Genomic DNA, 16,702 nt, shown 5'->3' with positions numbered 1-16,702 from the left:
ACCAAATCCTCTCTGAACTCGAACTAATCATCTCAATCCCATAAAACACGGATAACGAAGCGTGAAGAAGCTGAAATGGGGGAAATAGAGCGGTAACTCATGAGACGACTGGCCGGGTCATCACATCCTCCCCAACTTAAACAAACGTTCGTCCTCGAACGAGTCAGAAACATACCTGAAGCCTCAAACATATGAGGATATCTGCTCTGTATCTCCCGTTCGGTCTCCCAGGTAGCCTCTTCCACGGGCCGACCTTTCCACTGCACCTTCACTGAAGCTATATCCTTTGACCTCAACTTCCAAACCTGGCGACCCAAAATAGCTACTGGCTCCACATCAAAGGTTAAATCATCATCCAACCAAACCATGCTGTAGTCCAAAACATGAGACGGATCCCCACTATACTTCCGGAGCATAGAAACATGAAATACCGGATGCACAATCGATAGGCTGGGTGGCAAAGTAAGCTCATAAGCCACCTCCCCAATCCTCTGAAGCATCTCAAAAGGCCCAATGAACCGAGGACTCAACTTGCCTTGATTCCCAAATCTCATAACACCCTTCATGGGCGAAACCTTCAGCAAGACCTTCTCACCGACCATGTAGGACACATCTCGAACCTTCCGGTCCGCATAACTCTTCTGACGTGACTGCGCTGTACGAAGCCTCTCCTGAATCACTTTCACCTTCTCTAAGGCATCCTGAACCAAATCTGTCCGCAATAGTCTAGCCTCGCCGGGCTCAAACCAACCAACCAGAGATCTACATCGCCTCCCGTACAAAGCCTCATATGGAGCCATCTGAATACTCGACTGGTAGCTGTTGTTGTAAGCAAACTCTACAAGTGGTAGAAACTTATCCCATGAACCTCCAAAGTCAACAACACAAGCACGCAACATGTCCTCCAATATTTGAATAGTATGCTCGGACTGTCGTCCGTCTGAGGATGAAACGTTGTGCTCAACTCTACCTGAGTACCCAACTCTCTTTGCACGGCTCTCCAGAACTGCGAAGTAAACTGATTACCTCTATCTGAGATGATAGAGATAGGAACGCCATGCAACCGAACAATCTCCCGGATATAAATCCCTGCCAACCGCTCTGAAGAATAGGTAGTACACACATGAATGAAGTGCGCAGACTTGGTCAGCCTAACCACAATCACCCAAATAGAATCGAACGTCTTCAAAGTCCGAGGAAGTCCAACCACAAAGTCCATAGTGATTCTCTCCCACTTCCACTCGGGAATAACCATCTGCTGAAACAAGCCACCCGGTCTCTGATGCTCATACTTCACCTACTGACAGGTGAGACACCGAGTTACACATCCCACAATATCTTTCTTCATTCTTCTCCACCAATAGTGTTGCCTCAAATCCTGATTTATCTTCGCGGCACCTGGATGAATGGAATACCGCGAGCTATGGGCCTCCTCCAGAATCAGCTCTCTAAGCCCATCCACGTTGGGCACACAGATTCGGCCCTGCATCCTCAACACACCATCATCATGGACGGTCACATCTCTGGCATCATCACGCTGAACTCTGTCCCTAAGGACAAGTAAATGCGGATCATCATACTGGCGCTCTCTGATTCGATCATATAAAGAAGACCGAGAAACCACACAAGCCAACACCCGACTAGGCTCCGAAATATCCAACCTCACGAACTGATTGGCCAGGTCCTGAACATCAACCGCAAGAGGTCTCTCCCCTACTGGAATATATGCCAAACTCCCCATACTCACTGCCTTTCGGCTCAAAGCATCGGCCACCACATTGGCCTTTCCCGGATGGTACAATATAGTGATATCATAATCCTTAAGCAACTCCAACCATCTCCGCTGCCTCAAATTAAGATCCTTTTGCTTGAACAAATGCTGAAGACTGCGATGATCAGTGAACACCTCACAAGATACGCCATACAAGTAATGCCTCCAAATCTTCAATGCGTGAATTATGGCAGCCAACTCCAAATCATGAACGAGGTAGTTCTTCTCATGGGGCTTCAACTGCCGAGAAGCATAAGCAATAACTCTACCCTCCTGCATTAATACACAACCAATCCCAACTCTTGAAGCATCACAATACACAGTATATGAACCTGAAGCTGATGGTAAAACCAACATTGGAGCTGTGGTCAACGCTGTCTTGAGCTTCTGAAAGCTCTCCTCACACTCGTCCGACCATACGAATGGAGCACCCTTCTGAGTCAACTTGGTCAAGGGCGATGCAATGGAGGAAAATCCCTGAACAAACCGGTGATAATAGCCTGCTAACCCAAGAAAGCTACGAATATCTGTGGCTGAGAACGGTCTGGGCCAACTCTGAACCGCCTCTATCTTCTTCGGATCAACCTGTATACCCTCGCTGGACACCGCGTGCCCCAACAAAGCCACTGAACTAAGCCAGAACTCGCACTTGGAGAATTTTGCATAAAGCTTCTCCTCCCTCAATCTCTGTATCACAACTCTCAAATGCTCTGCGTGCTCCTCCTGACTACGCGAGTACACCAGGATATCATCAATGAATACAATAACGAACGAATCCAGATAAGGCCGAAATACACTGTTCATCAAATGCATGAATGCTGCTGGGGCATTGGTTAGCCCGAAGGACATAACAAGAAACTCATAATGACCATATCTGGTCCTGAAAGCAGTCTTAAGAATATCTGAATCCCTGATCTTCAACTGGTGATAACCCGAACGGAGATCAATCTTGGAGAACACCCTAGCTCCCTGAAGCTGATCAAATAAATCATCAATGCGAGGTAAAGGATACTTGTTCTTAATTGTTACTTTGTTCAATTGCATATAATCAATGCACATTCTCATCGTGCCATCCTTCTTCTTCACAAACAAAACCGGTGCACCCCAAGGGGACACACTAGGCCGAATGAACCCCTTATCTAGGAGTTCCTGAAGCTGTTCTTTCAATTCGTTCAACTCTGTTGGTGCCATACAATATGGCGGAATAGAAATAGGCTGAGTGCCCGGTAGCAGGTCAATACCAAAATCAATATCCCTGTCCGGTGGCATGCCCGGCAGGTCTGCAGGAAAAACATCGGGAAAATCCCTCACAACTGGGACAGAATCAATACTAGGAGTCTCATCTCCAACATCCCTCACAAATGCTAAATATGAAAGGCAACCCTTCCCAACCATACACTGGGCCTTCAAGAAAGAGATCACTCTACTAGTGATATAATCGGTCACACCACGCCACTCGATCCGCGGTACAGCCGGCATAGCCAAAGTGACTGTCTTAGCATGACAATCTAGAATAGCACGACACGGAGATAGCCAATCCGTGCTCAAAATGACATCAAAATCCACCATGCTCAATAGAAATAAATCCACTTGGGACTCCAGACCCCCAATAGTCACCACACATGACCAGTACACACGGTCTACAACAACAGTATCGCCCACTGGGGTAGATACATGAACAGGTAAAGCAAGAAACTCACAGGGCATACCCAAATAACGAGCAAAGTATGATGACACATAAGAAAAGGTGGAACCGGGATCAAATAATAATGAGGCATCTCTGTGGCAGACTGGAACAATATAGCTCTTAACCGTGCAATCAACTTAATTAATAGCAAACTCCCCAACTTTGATCAAAGCCATATAACAAAACGCACTAAATAAATCATAATGCACATACTCTATTGTTGATGTAATACCATAGTGAGATTGAACTCACTCCTTCATAAGCTTGTGGAAACACAAATCATCTTGAATTTTAACTCTTCTGCAATTCTTGCATTCACTCACACAACAGTTAAGCCCACCCTCTAGGTAGCACAATTTAGATTTCCACGCATATTCTTCACTTGTAAATGAGATCTTCTAATAGACAACATAAGGATCACACCACCTTAGAACACTCCGCATGAGATAACCCACCTGTTTTGCCTCCAATTAACATTTTGTATACCTCCCACTGTCATACACATTACACAGTCACTTAATCTTCCTGAGTCTAAACTCATACCGTAACATGAAATTTACTTCACACCAAATAGGAGATATGAAAAGATTATTCACGCGCCCATAACTCGGGGCTACACATCCAATTACAATGGAAATAAAACACTTAATGGTTCATCTATCATTCAGCAGACTTTCCTCGCCACTTCCGAGTCATATAGATACATCTCGCAGTACTAACATACTCACCACGTAGCTATCCAGCCGTCATTCAAACCAATAAGGGCAATACCGAACATATAAGTTCAAAACACTTGCTCACACAATCAACACCTCGGTACTCAAGCCATAGGCAAAGATCCGGCCTCATGTCCTCCAGGCCGGCCCAACATCAACTCATAGAGATCACATCTCGCCCCTCGATCGGGGAATCACAAGTCGTTGATGCACATCTGATACTGAACGCTCATACGCACATACGAACACGTGGAAAGGATTTCAAGAGTTACTTTTCAAGATGAATCAAGGACGCACGATAAGAATTCAAGAATGTAAAGTTCTTTCCTAAAGGTTATGCAGCCTCTCGAGGATAAATACAGACGTCTCCGTACCGATCCGCGAAACTCTACTAAACCTGCTCATGACTCGTGAGACCTAAGTAACCTAGGCTCTGATACCAACTTGTCACGACCCGATCCCCGAACCCGGTCGTGATGGCGCCTCTCGTGAAGACAAGGCCAGCCAGACCAAAACGGAACACCTCTTTTAAACAGTTAATCATCATAAATAGTAATAACATATAATATAATGCTCATAAATTGCTGAATTTAACGATAATAACATCAGGAACCATCTCGACACAGCCCAAACCGGGGTGTCACAAGTCATGAGCTACTACATAATCTATTATAGGTCTACAAAGTACGGAATCCAATACAATAGTTTGAAGAAAACATAAATGATAGAGGATAAGAGTGTCAAGGGGCTGCAGACGTCAACAGCTACCTGGTAACTCCAAATCACTGCCTAGCCTAGAAGGAATCAGCGGTCAGGTGCGGACTCTGCTATACCTGAATCTGCACACATGGTGTAGGGAGTAATGTGAGTACTCTGACTCAGTGAGTAATAATTACAAATAATGGCTGAAAGTATGAAAACACGTAAAGGCACAAAGCAATTCCATATCAAGCAGTAAAATCACTTAAAGCAGTAAATCTGTGAAGAAATCAAATGATATTCCTTTTTAAAACAAGTAAAACAAGTAATTTAACAGGTAATTAACAAGTAGAAATCCGCCCCTTGGGCACAGTATCAATCGCTCAGCATAGTATCAGCCCCTCGGGCTCACTCTCAGTACAGTATCAGCCCCGCGGGCTACCTCACAATCACTCAGCATAATGGTCAGCCATTGTTACCTGACCAACTTTCATCAAACAGTGTCATTGTTACCACTGTTTCAAATCACATGGGTACCCGCGCTCACTGTGGGTGTGCAGACTCTGGAGAGGCCCCTTACGACCCAAGCGTTATATCAAGCCACCTCGTGGCATCATCACTCAGCATATCCTCACATCACTCAAGCTACAGCATGGCATAAATAGTATCTTAGGCCTTCGGCCTCATATCACTCAACATATCCTCACATATAGCCCTCGGCCTCACTCAGTCCAGAAATCATCATAAGTCCCTTGGGCATTAGTAAAACAGTAGTTCTCAACCCAAAACATAATGTAGAAATATCATTTAAGTTTCAAATTTGAGTAAAAGTGGCTGAATTTGTAAAATAGTAGATATCAACAGGACTGAGTTCAACTAATAAGTCAAGTAGTGAGGAAACAGTGATAAAAATCCCCGAAGGGTTCAAATAGTTGGCACGAAGCCCAAATATGGCAATCAGCCCAAATCATGATGATAACAAATGAATTCCAGTCAAATATTCGGTAAAATCATCAATCGGGATGGACCAAGTCACAATCCGCAGTAGTAAAAGACCCCACGCCCCTCATCTAGCGCGTATCTTGCCTCAATATAGCACTACGATGTGCGAATCCGGGGTTTCAAACCCTCAGGACATCATTTACAACCATTACTCACCTCGAAAGGGCTAATTCTCTAGCTCACAATGCCTTTGCCCCTTGAATTCGCCTCCATGCACGTCGAATCTATCCAAAATCTGAACGAATACGTCACAATATGCTAAGGGAACAAAGCCCAAGTGAAAACATTCGAAAAATATCAAAAATCTCGAAATTAGCAAAACCCGAGCCCCGATCCCACGTCTCGGAATCGGGTAAAATTTATATTTTCAGAATCCTCATACCCTCACGAGTCTAACCATACCAAAATTATCCAATTCCGATACCATTTGGTCCTTCAAATCATCATTTTAAATTTTTGAAAGGTTCCACAATTTTCTTCCCAAATTCCATCTCAAATCACGAATTAAATGATGAATTCAGTGATAGACTCATGTACTCTAACAAAATCTGAGTTAAAATCACTTACCCCGACCAATTTCTTGAAAAACCTTCGAAAAATCGCCAAAATCCGAGCTCTCTAGGTCAAAATATCAAATAAAACCCAAAACCTCGTATTTATAGAGTACCCCTCTGATTCCGACACCGCTGACCGCACAAAAATGACCGCGGTCCGCGCAAAACCAGCGGGGTCCGCGCAAAAAATGACCGCGGCCACGCAGGTCTTGCTCTGCAGGGACAGGCTTTAGTATTTTGGCCATACCTTTCGCTACAGATGTCCAAATTGCGATATCTTTACCTTTTTGGAAACTAGACACGAAGGGCTACAACTTTTGTTTTTGACATACCTCATAATTCCTTGTGGATCAAAAGATATGAGCTTCTGAAGTAGGACTAGCAACCTGCAGTCTTCACGACCGCGGCCACGGCCAGCACTAGGCCAGCGCGCCCAGCGCGAAAAGGAGCGCGGTCTACGCCAAAACTGCTGCTCCCTCCATTTTTCTAAGTTTCGGGGTGTCCGTACTCGCTCAAAACTCACCCGAAACACACCCGAGGCCCCCGGGACATCAACCAAAAGCACCAACTCATCCTAAACATTACTCATCCTCGTTCCAATCATCAAAACACCTCGACTAACACCAAAATCATCAAATAACATCGAATTCAAGCCAATGAATCTCAAGAACTTCCAAATTCCATTTTTATCAAAAACCCAACCAAACCACGTCCGAATGACCTCAAATTTTGTAGACAAGTCCAAAATGACATAACGAAGCTACAGAAACTCTCAGAATTTCATTCCGACCCTCGGATCAAAATCTCACCTATCAACCGGAATTCGCCAAAATACTAACTTCGTCAATTCAAGCCTAATTCTACACTGTACCTCCAAAACCACTTCCGATCACTCTCCTAAGTCACAAATCACCTCCCGAAGCTAACCGAACCATCGGAACTCACATCCGAACCCTCTATCACATAAGTCAACATCCAGTTGACTTTTCCAACTTAAGCCTTCTTAAAAGAGACTAAGTGTCTCATTTCTTACCAAATCCTCTCCGAACTTGAACTAATCATCTCGATCCCATAAAACACGGATAACGAAGCGTAAAGAAGCTAAAATGGGGGAAATGGAGCGGTAACTCATGAGACGACTGGCCGGGTCGTCACACAAACTCTGCTATATCCTTCTTCATTTCGTCCCACCAGAATATTTCCCTGATATCATGATACATCTACGTAGATCCTGGATGAACAGAATAACGAGAATAGTGAGTTTCTCCCATAACCTGCTGGCGCAACCCTGCCACATTAGGAATACATAATCGACCTCGATATCTTAGGACTCCATCTCTTGCAATCTCAAATGGCATCTTCTCCTTTTAAATGGTTGTATCTCTATAATGAGCTAGAACATGATCCTCATAGTGGTGTTCCTTCACTTCATTTAATAAAGAGTATGTTGCCATTTCCTTAATAGTAACTTCGGTATCACCTGAATCTAGTAATCGAACCCTAAGATTATCTAGCTAATGAATCTCACGGGCTATCTCACTCTTCTCTGGCTGTAAATATGATAGGCTATCCATGGATCTACGGTTGATGGTATCAGCTACTATATTCAACTTCCATGTATGGTATAAAATATCCACATCATAGTCATTCAGTAGCTCCAACAATCGCCTCTAACGTAAATTCTGTATACGGTAAAATTGGAGGGTCCAATTTTCCGTCATTATGATAGCTTGTAAGCATATTTTACAAGGTTCGAGACTAGGGTCGAGGCTCACCCTCGAGGGCTACCGACGCTCGACCTTGAGGCAACGCAGACCAATAACTATTATGGAAATGTGGGGAGTTCCCAAAGCGCACAACTAGGGATGATGAAGTCTAGTAAGCTAAGTTCAGACCTGAATCATGGTGTCAACTAGTTGTCCCGTCCCCGTGTCTTTGTAATTAATGCACTTGTACTATGTTGGAATTCACCCTCTTATATAAAGGGGATCCTTGTTATTTCAGAGGGATCTGTTACTCCATACTAAATATACAAGAACATTCTCTCTCCTCTCAAACATATTCTCTTGAATTTATTACTTCATTTATTACTCGTATTTATTGTGTTCTATTCGTTGGTCATCATTTATTGCTTATTATTGGTCATAACGAGACGTCTTTGATTTGTTTATAACTGTTATTCCCCATCGACCACCTTCGATAGCTCTCATCCAAGCTTCAGACTCGACCCCGAGGCCTTCGAATAGGCAAGCTCGAGGCCCCGATTGACAGCGATTTGGTTTGATTAACACCTCGTTCTTAAGCTCTTATTTTGTTTCTAAGTCTTTCACATAGCATCAACTGTCTAACAACTAGCATAAAAATAGATCACATATTTTTAGAACCACTAAATCAAATTTAATTGTTATTACCATTTTTACGGTAAACAGTTTGGCGCCCACCGTGGGGCTAAAAATAATAGTGATTATTTTCTTGCTGGTTTAACTACATAGCGCAAGTTATCTTTCACACTTTTTCTTGCTCGAGACCTTTGATTTCATGTCAAAATGTCTGACTCAGTAAACGCTGATCCTCACATTAACACACCATTAAATCTAAGAACACACCGGAGCTGATTCCCAAGGATACGACCTCGTGCGACGCCGGAGACATTAACGCTGATCCTCGCATTAACCAGGGAGCGCGCCTAGAAACTCAGAGGGAAACTCGGAAACACCCAACTTGGTCAAAAAGAGAGATTTCTCGGCATGTCATTTATATGATTATTGGGGGGACCGACATTCCCCCAGGACATATGATCAAACAGACAAAAATGTCCGCTGCAATTGAGGGGCCGATCCGAGACCTCATGACCGAAGATTCCCTCACGTTCAGTGAGGAGGACCTCGAGACCTTCGCAGAACTATACAATGACACACTGGTAATTTCATTCCTTTTAAGCGACGTTCAAATTAAACGTGTACTCGTGGATCCAAGCAGCTCAGCCAACATAATCAGGTCAAAGGTAGTGGAACAGCTTGGGTTGCTTAACCAAGTCGTACCCGCATCTCGGGTCCTCTACGGCTTCAACATGGCTGGCGAAATAACGAAGGGAGAGATAGTCCTCCCGGTTGTTATGTCCAGTACAATTAAGAATACCAAGTTCCATGTCATCATTGGTGACGTGAGGTACAACGCATTGCTTGGCAGGCTGTGGATGCACAGCATGAGGGCGGTGTCGTAAACTCTGCACCAGATAATAAAATTTCCAACGAAAGATGGCATAACAACCATATATGGTGAACAACATTTGGTAAAAGAAATGTTCGTAGTTTACCAGGAGGCACCAAGCCCCATACACTCCGCCTCGGATGAGTCTAGGAGCATACTGACCCCCGAGGATGATGAATACGATTTCCTCGCCCCTCGAGCTTTCATTTCCCCTGAAGAGTCGGATGCAACAAAATTGACAATTGAAGAACTGGACCAAGCTATTTCGATTGAGCATCTCCCGGATCGGAAGGTATACATGGGAACGGGATTAACCCCCGAACTCAGGAGAAAACTCATTCAATTCCTTCTTAACAACATCGATTGTTTTGCTTTTAAAAATTGCATGGGGTGCCCTATTTGGTCGCCCCCATTTAATCTATACCCATTTTTTAAAAAAGTTTTAATTTATACCCTTTTTTTAAACAACTTAAGCCCCCTTTTCCTCCTCCTCCTTCACTTCCTTCGTTTTCTTCTTCTTCTTTCTTCTGCTGCTTCAGTTTATGGGATGATTGCCATAAATATGTTTATCAGATTATTTAAAAATAAATTATAAATAATTACGTAAGTTAGTATACAATAATTTGTGAATATTTCCACGTAATTCTGTTGTTTTCACTTTTATTGTTTCCAAAATTTATGATTGTAGATACTGTTGGCAATCTGATTAATTTATAATAGTAATACACTATGAAAGAATAAGGTGATTATTTATCTAGAATGTTGAAAAGCTTTTACAAATATTTCATCTTATATAGTGCTGAAGTTTTTACAAATGAACTAAATAACTTCAGCATCTTTTGCTGAAGTTTTTGAAAAATCTTTATGATAAAACTAATGAATCTCGGACAAAAAAACTTCAACATATATAGTGTTGAAGTTTTTACAAATGAACTAAATAACATCAGCATCTTCTGCTGAAGTTTTTGAAAAAGCTTTATGACAAAACTAATGAATCCAGGACAAAAAAACTTCAGCTTATATAGTGTTGAAGTTTTTACAAATGAACTAAATAATTTCGGCATCTTCTACTGAAGTTTTTTAAAAAGCTTATCCAGGACAAAAAAACTTCAGCTTATTTAGTGCTGAAGTTTTTACAAATGAATTAAATAACTTCAGCATCTTCTGCTGAAGTTTTTGAAAAAGCTTTATGACAAAACTAATGAATCCAAGACAAAAAACTTCAGCTATTTTAATGCTGATGTTTTTACAAATAAACTAAATAACTTCAGCATCTTATCCAAGACAAAAAAAATTTAGTGTATTGCCTTTGCTACTTCAGGCCCGTCTACTAGAATGCTGAAGTTTTGTGTAATTGTCTTTGCTACTTCAGCCCCATATGCCGAAGTTACGCAAAAAAGTAGGTACGCTTGCAATTTTTTTTTTTTGCAAAGCGGGCATAAGTTAAAACGTGACCCAAAAATCGGGTATATATGCAACTCCCCCGTTTTGCTTGGTCCCATTTAGATATGACAGAAATTCCGCCGAAAATAACCACCCAACGATTGAGTGTCGACCCCAGGTTAAAACCAGTGAAGCAAAAAAGAAGAACCCAGTCCAAGGTAAAACACGCATTCATCAAAGACGAGGTATCGAAACTCCTTAAAATAGGGTCTATCAGAGAGGTAAAGTATCCCGAATGGCTAGCCAACGTAGTGGTAGTGCCCGAAAAGGGAAATAAGTTAAGAATGTGTGTGGATTATAAAGATTTAAATAAGGAATGCCCCAAGGATTCTTTCCCATTGCCTAACATCGACCGTCTGATCGATGCTACGACCGTCTATAAGACCCTCCCCTTTCTCAATGCCTAGTCGGGGTATAACCAAATTCAGATGAACCCCGAGGATAGGGAAAAGACTTCATTCATCACAAAGTATGGTACCTACTGTTACAATGTAATGCCCTTCGGGCTGAAAAATGCAGGGGCCACATACTAACATCTAGTTAATAAAATGTTCGAGCATCAAATAGGCAAATACATGGAAGTTTATATTGATGAAAAGCTAGTTAAATCCCTGGACGCAAAGGACCATTTGACTCATTTGCAGGAAACATTTGACATCCTCAAAAGTTACAACATGAAGTTTAACCCCGAGAAATGTGCCTTCGGAGTAGGTTCAGGCATATTCTTAGGGTTCATGATATCGAGCAGGGGGATCAAGATCAACCCCAATAAAATCAAGGCCATCAAAGAAATCACGGTGGTAAAGAATGTAAAAGCCATGCAATGGATGACGGGGCAAATAGCGTCTCTAGGCAGATTTATATCAAGGTCGCCAGACAGGATTCAACATTTCTTCTCCTTACTCAAAAAGAAAAACAACTTCAAGTGGACTCCGGAATGCCAACATGCCTTAGAGGAACTAAAGAGGTATTTTACTAGTCCGTCTTTGCTCCACACACCAAAAGAGGATGAAACATTGTATCTATACCTAGACATATCAGAAATAGCGGTAAGTGGTGTGCCGGTTCGAGAAGAACAAGGTACACAATTTTCGATTTATTATGTAAGTCAGACCCTAGGGGATGCTGAAACCAGGTATCCGCACCTAGACAAATTAGCTCTTGCATTAATAAGCACATCGCGAAAGGCGAAACCCTATTTTCAATGCCATCGTATTTACATTTTAACAACGTACCCTGTCCGAAGCATATATCATAAGGCCGAACTATCGGGTCGATTGGCCAAATGGGCCATCAAACCCAGGGGGTATGATATCGAATATCAACCCCGAACAGCCATCAAGTCCCAAATTCTAGCGGACTTCGTGGCCGACTTCTCACCCTCCCTCATGTCTAAGGTAGAAAAGGAATTCTTTCTGAAATCAGGCACATCTTCTGGGGTATGGACCCTAATCACCGACGGCACCACAAACATAAGAGGATCCGGGATCGGTATAGTCCTGAAGCTGCCCACGGGTGGCATAATCAGGCAACCTATAAAAATTACAAAATTGACTAAAAATGAAGCCGAGTATGAGGCTATGATTGCAGGTCTGGAATTGGCCAAAAGCCTAGGAGCTGAGTTCGTCGAAGCAAAATGCAATTCACTCCTGGTAGTAAACCAGGTAAATGGGAGCTACGAGGTTTGAGAAGACAGGATGCAAAGGTATTTGGACAGAATCCAAATCACATTACGCCGTTTCAAATAATGGACCCTAATCCACATACCTCGTGAGCAGAATAGCGAGGCCGATGCCCTCGCAAATCTGGGATCATCTGTTCAGGAAGATGATCTACTCCTCGGGGCTGTTATTCAGCTCTCAAAATCAGTGGTCGAGGAAGGTCATGCCGAGATTAATTCTACTAGCGTAACATGGGATTGGAGAAATAAATACATTAACTATATGAATGATGGAAAATTGCCCGCGGACTCAAAGGAATCAAGAGCCGTGCAAACCAAAGCAGCTCGGTTCTCACTCAATGAAAGCGGGACTTTATACAGAAGAACCTTTGATGACCCCCTAGCAGTATGTTTGGGGCCGAGGGACACAAACTATGTACTCCGAGAAATCCATGAGGCTACTTGTGGAAATCACTTCGGCGCCAATTCCTTGGTCCGAAAGGTGATCAGGGCAAGCTACTACTGGGACAACATGGAAAGGACACTAAGGAATTCGTCCGAAAGTGCGACAAGTACCAGAGATTTGCCCCTATGATTAACCAACCCGACGAATAGCTACATTAGGTCTTATTGCCATGGCCATTCATGAAATGGGGAATGGACATCGTCGGACCCCTACCAACAGCACCAGGTAAAGCTAAATTCATTTTATTTATAAGTAACTATTTCTCAAAATGGGTGGAAGTGCAGGCCTTCGAGAAGATAAGAGAAAAAGAAGTCATTGACTTCATCTAGGATCGCATTATGTGCCAATTCAGGATTCCTTGCGAGATAACATGCGATAATGGGAGGCAGTTCATCGGAAGCAAAGTAACACAATTCCTTGAGGATCACAATATCAAGAGAATCATGTCAATGCCTTACCACCCATGTGCAAATGGCCAGGCCGAATCTACAAACAAAACCATCATCAAAAACTTAAAAAAGAAGTTGGAATGCTCTAAAGGAAAATGGAGAGAAATATTGCTCGAAGTATTGTGGGCATATCGAACAACTTCAAAGTCATGCACAATGAAACACTTTTCTATCTAGTATATGGCTCCAAACCTTTCTCTCTAGTATGTGGTTCCAAGGCCCTGATACCAATGGAGGTCAAACATCCAAGCGCTAGATTCCCACACACCACTGAGAGCTCTAATAACGAGGCTATGACCACGACCCTCGAACTAATAGATGAAAAGCGAGAAGCCTCGCTGGTCCGAATGGCCTCCCAAAAGCAAACGATATAAAGGTATTACAATAGGAGAAGAAACCTTCGACATCTCGAAATCGGGGATTTGGTCCTAAGGAAAGTCACCCTTAACACTCGAAACCCTAATGAAGGAAAGTATGCCAGAATTGGGAAGGATCGTACGACGTCCTTGGAGTAATCGACAAAGGGTTCTACAAGCTCGGCACCATAGAAGTGGAGCAACTTCCAAGCAATTGGAAAATATCGATGCTGAAATGATACTACTGCTAAGGCATATGTTGCACTCTTTTCCTTCAACCGGATTTTATCCCAAAAAGGGTTTTACCGGCAAGGTTTTTAACGAAGCAACACCCATATGCAACATGAGGAGGACTCAACAAGTATTCAAGGCTTCTTTTGCAATCAACTCTGAATACTGGGGGCATCCCCCCAGAGGGTCACCAATTCAGAGAAGCCGAGATACGCCAAGGAGGGTCTCGGTAGGAAAATAATATACTGGGCCAAATGGTCGAACGCACCGTGTACGCGTAGGACAACCGAGCCCACAACGACAAAAACATGTATACTTGTATCAAGTAATCAAAGAATACTTCCCAAAAGCATTTAGCATCTCAAGGAAGCTCGATATTTTTGCAAAAAAATGGCCCAGAGCCAAAAAATGTCCCGAACACTCGGGGACTAGCGTCAACAACTTAAAACAATGTGACCCCCGAGTCGAAGCTCCTGACTCATAAGCCCTCAATGAGGCAACATCAAGATCACAAAGTGTCTCCAGAGCCAAAAACATCCTGAACACTCGAGGACTGGCGTCGAAAACTCAAAGGCTACACGACCTCCAGGTCAGAAACTACAAAATCATAAGCCCTTGATGAGGCAATACCAAGTTCACAAGCAATGGCTCCCGAGCCAAGAAACCCTTGACCACTTGGGGACTACCGTCAATCATCATCTCCATCGACTTATCAAAACCCGAGGCCATAAGACCGCTTGCGGGCAGCTTCGGTCTCGCAAAACATGCATATGAAAACAACAATATCTATAAGACCCCATGCAAGGCATGAACCATACTTGTTCCAAGTATCCAAAACTGTAAGACCTCAAATGCATGTAAAACATGAAAGACCTTACTAAAGGTATAAACCCGATCTCAAAGTTTCGGCTATATATCGAACTGTAAGACCCCTAAAAAGGCATACCCTCGACATAGACACTGAAACTACTTCACTCGTGACTTAAAGGCTCTGGCCAAACAAAAATGACTCCGGTCACAAGGTTGTACCAGCCAAACTAACGTGACTCGGGGATGCCCAACCGTCGCTACAAATCACAGACCTTCAATTACTTCGATTATACATCGGAAAGAACCGGTTAAATAGGCTACCCTTGATATAGGCAAAAGATCTTCGACCATGTCAGCTCCTAAACACTGGCTTCGAGATACTCAGCCTTCATGCCAAACCTTCTGAGGTGCTCGATCATCACCATATAATGACTCACAATCGAGGTTTTTTAAACCGTCGAAGAGTCATGCAAATACTATTTCAAAAAATCCTTATTAAGGGAAAAATAAAGCCTACATAAAAGGTCGCATCGACCCAAGGCGTAGTAGCCACTGTCGCCAACCCACATAAATGAAAGGTCATACCGACCCAACGCGTAAGAGCCCAAGGGCCAGGTTGAAATTCAAAAACTTGAGGGTCAAATGAGCTCGAGTTGCAACTCAATTTGGAGACTAAACCCAAAACAGTTAACTAAATATACCTAAGGGTAAAAACGTAAGAGCCATTGTCTCTAGCCCACATAAAAGGTCGCATCGACCCAAGGCATAAGATCCATTATCGCCAGCCCACATAAAAGGTCGCATCGACCCAAGGCGTAAGAGCCATTGTTTCCAGCCCACATAAAAGGTCGCATCGACCCAAGGCGTAAGAGCCATTGTCACTAGCCCACATAAAAGGTCGCATCGATCGAACGCATAAGAGCAATTGTAGCCAGCCCACATAAAAGGTCGCATTGACCCAACGCGTAAAAGCTTATGGGCTAGCTTGCAATTCACAATCCTGAGGGTCGAATGAGCTCGAGTTGTAATCGGATTCGGAGACTGAATCAAAAACATTTTACTGAATATGTCCAAGAGCAAACGTGTAAGAGCCATTGTCGCCAGCACTAAAAATTAAAGGTCGCACCGACCAAACGTATAAGAGTCAATGTCGCCAGTGCTAAAATCATAGGTCATAGTGACCCAAAGTATAAAATATAGGTCTAACTCGAGAACACTCGGGGATCAACTTTTGACCATCACGGGCCGCTCAGCACTAGTAAAAACCCGAGGTCGTAACCCAAGGGCTAAGATCTCGAATAAATTGTCAAAAGTATCGCTTATTAGGGGGAAAAGAAATAATAAAAAGTGAAAATGCTATTATATATATGGTTTGCGGAGGTATGTTTACAAGGCTTTTGAAAAATCCCTACAAAGAAAGGGCCAAACATAACCCCGACCCATCATCGAGCCTGCATCTTCGACAGCTCCGCTGGAGGTTATGCCCCAAAGGCTCCGGGTACAGCACCAAGACCTTCAAAGGACTCTTCCCCTCGGGGAGTCCCACTTCCATTCTCGTCATCTTCTAAGCCACTACCCGGCACATCTCCAGAAGCAAACAAGGCAGCAGGTCTTTCCTCTAGGGTCTTCACCCTGTCTAGCCCCTCAA

The sequence above is a fragment of the Nicotiana sylvestris genome, chromosome 12 (genome assembly GCF_000393655.2).
Source record: "Nicotiana sylvestris chromosome 12, ASM39365v2, whole genome shotgun sequence".
NCBI lineage: Eukaryota > Viridiplantae > Streptophyta > Magnoliopsida > Solanales > Solanaceae > Nicotiana > Nicotiana sylvestris.
Note: the sequence above shows the minus strand (reverse complement) of the source record.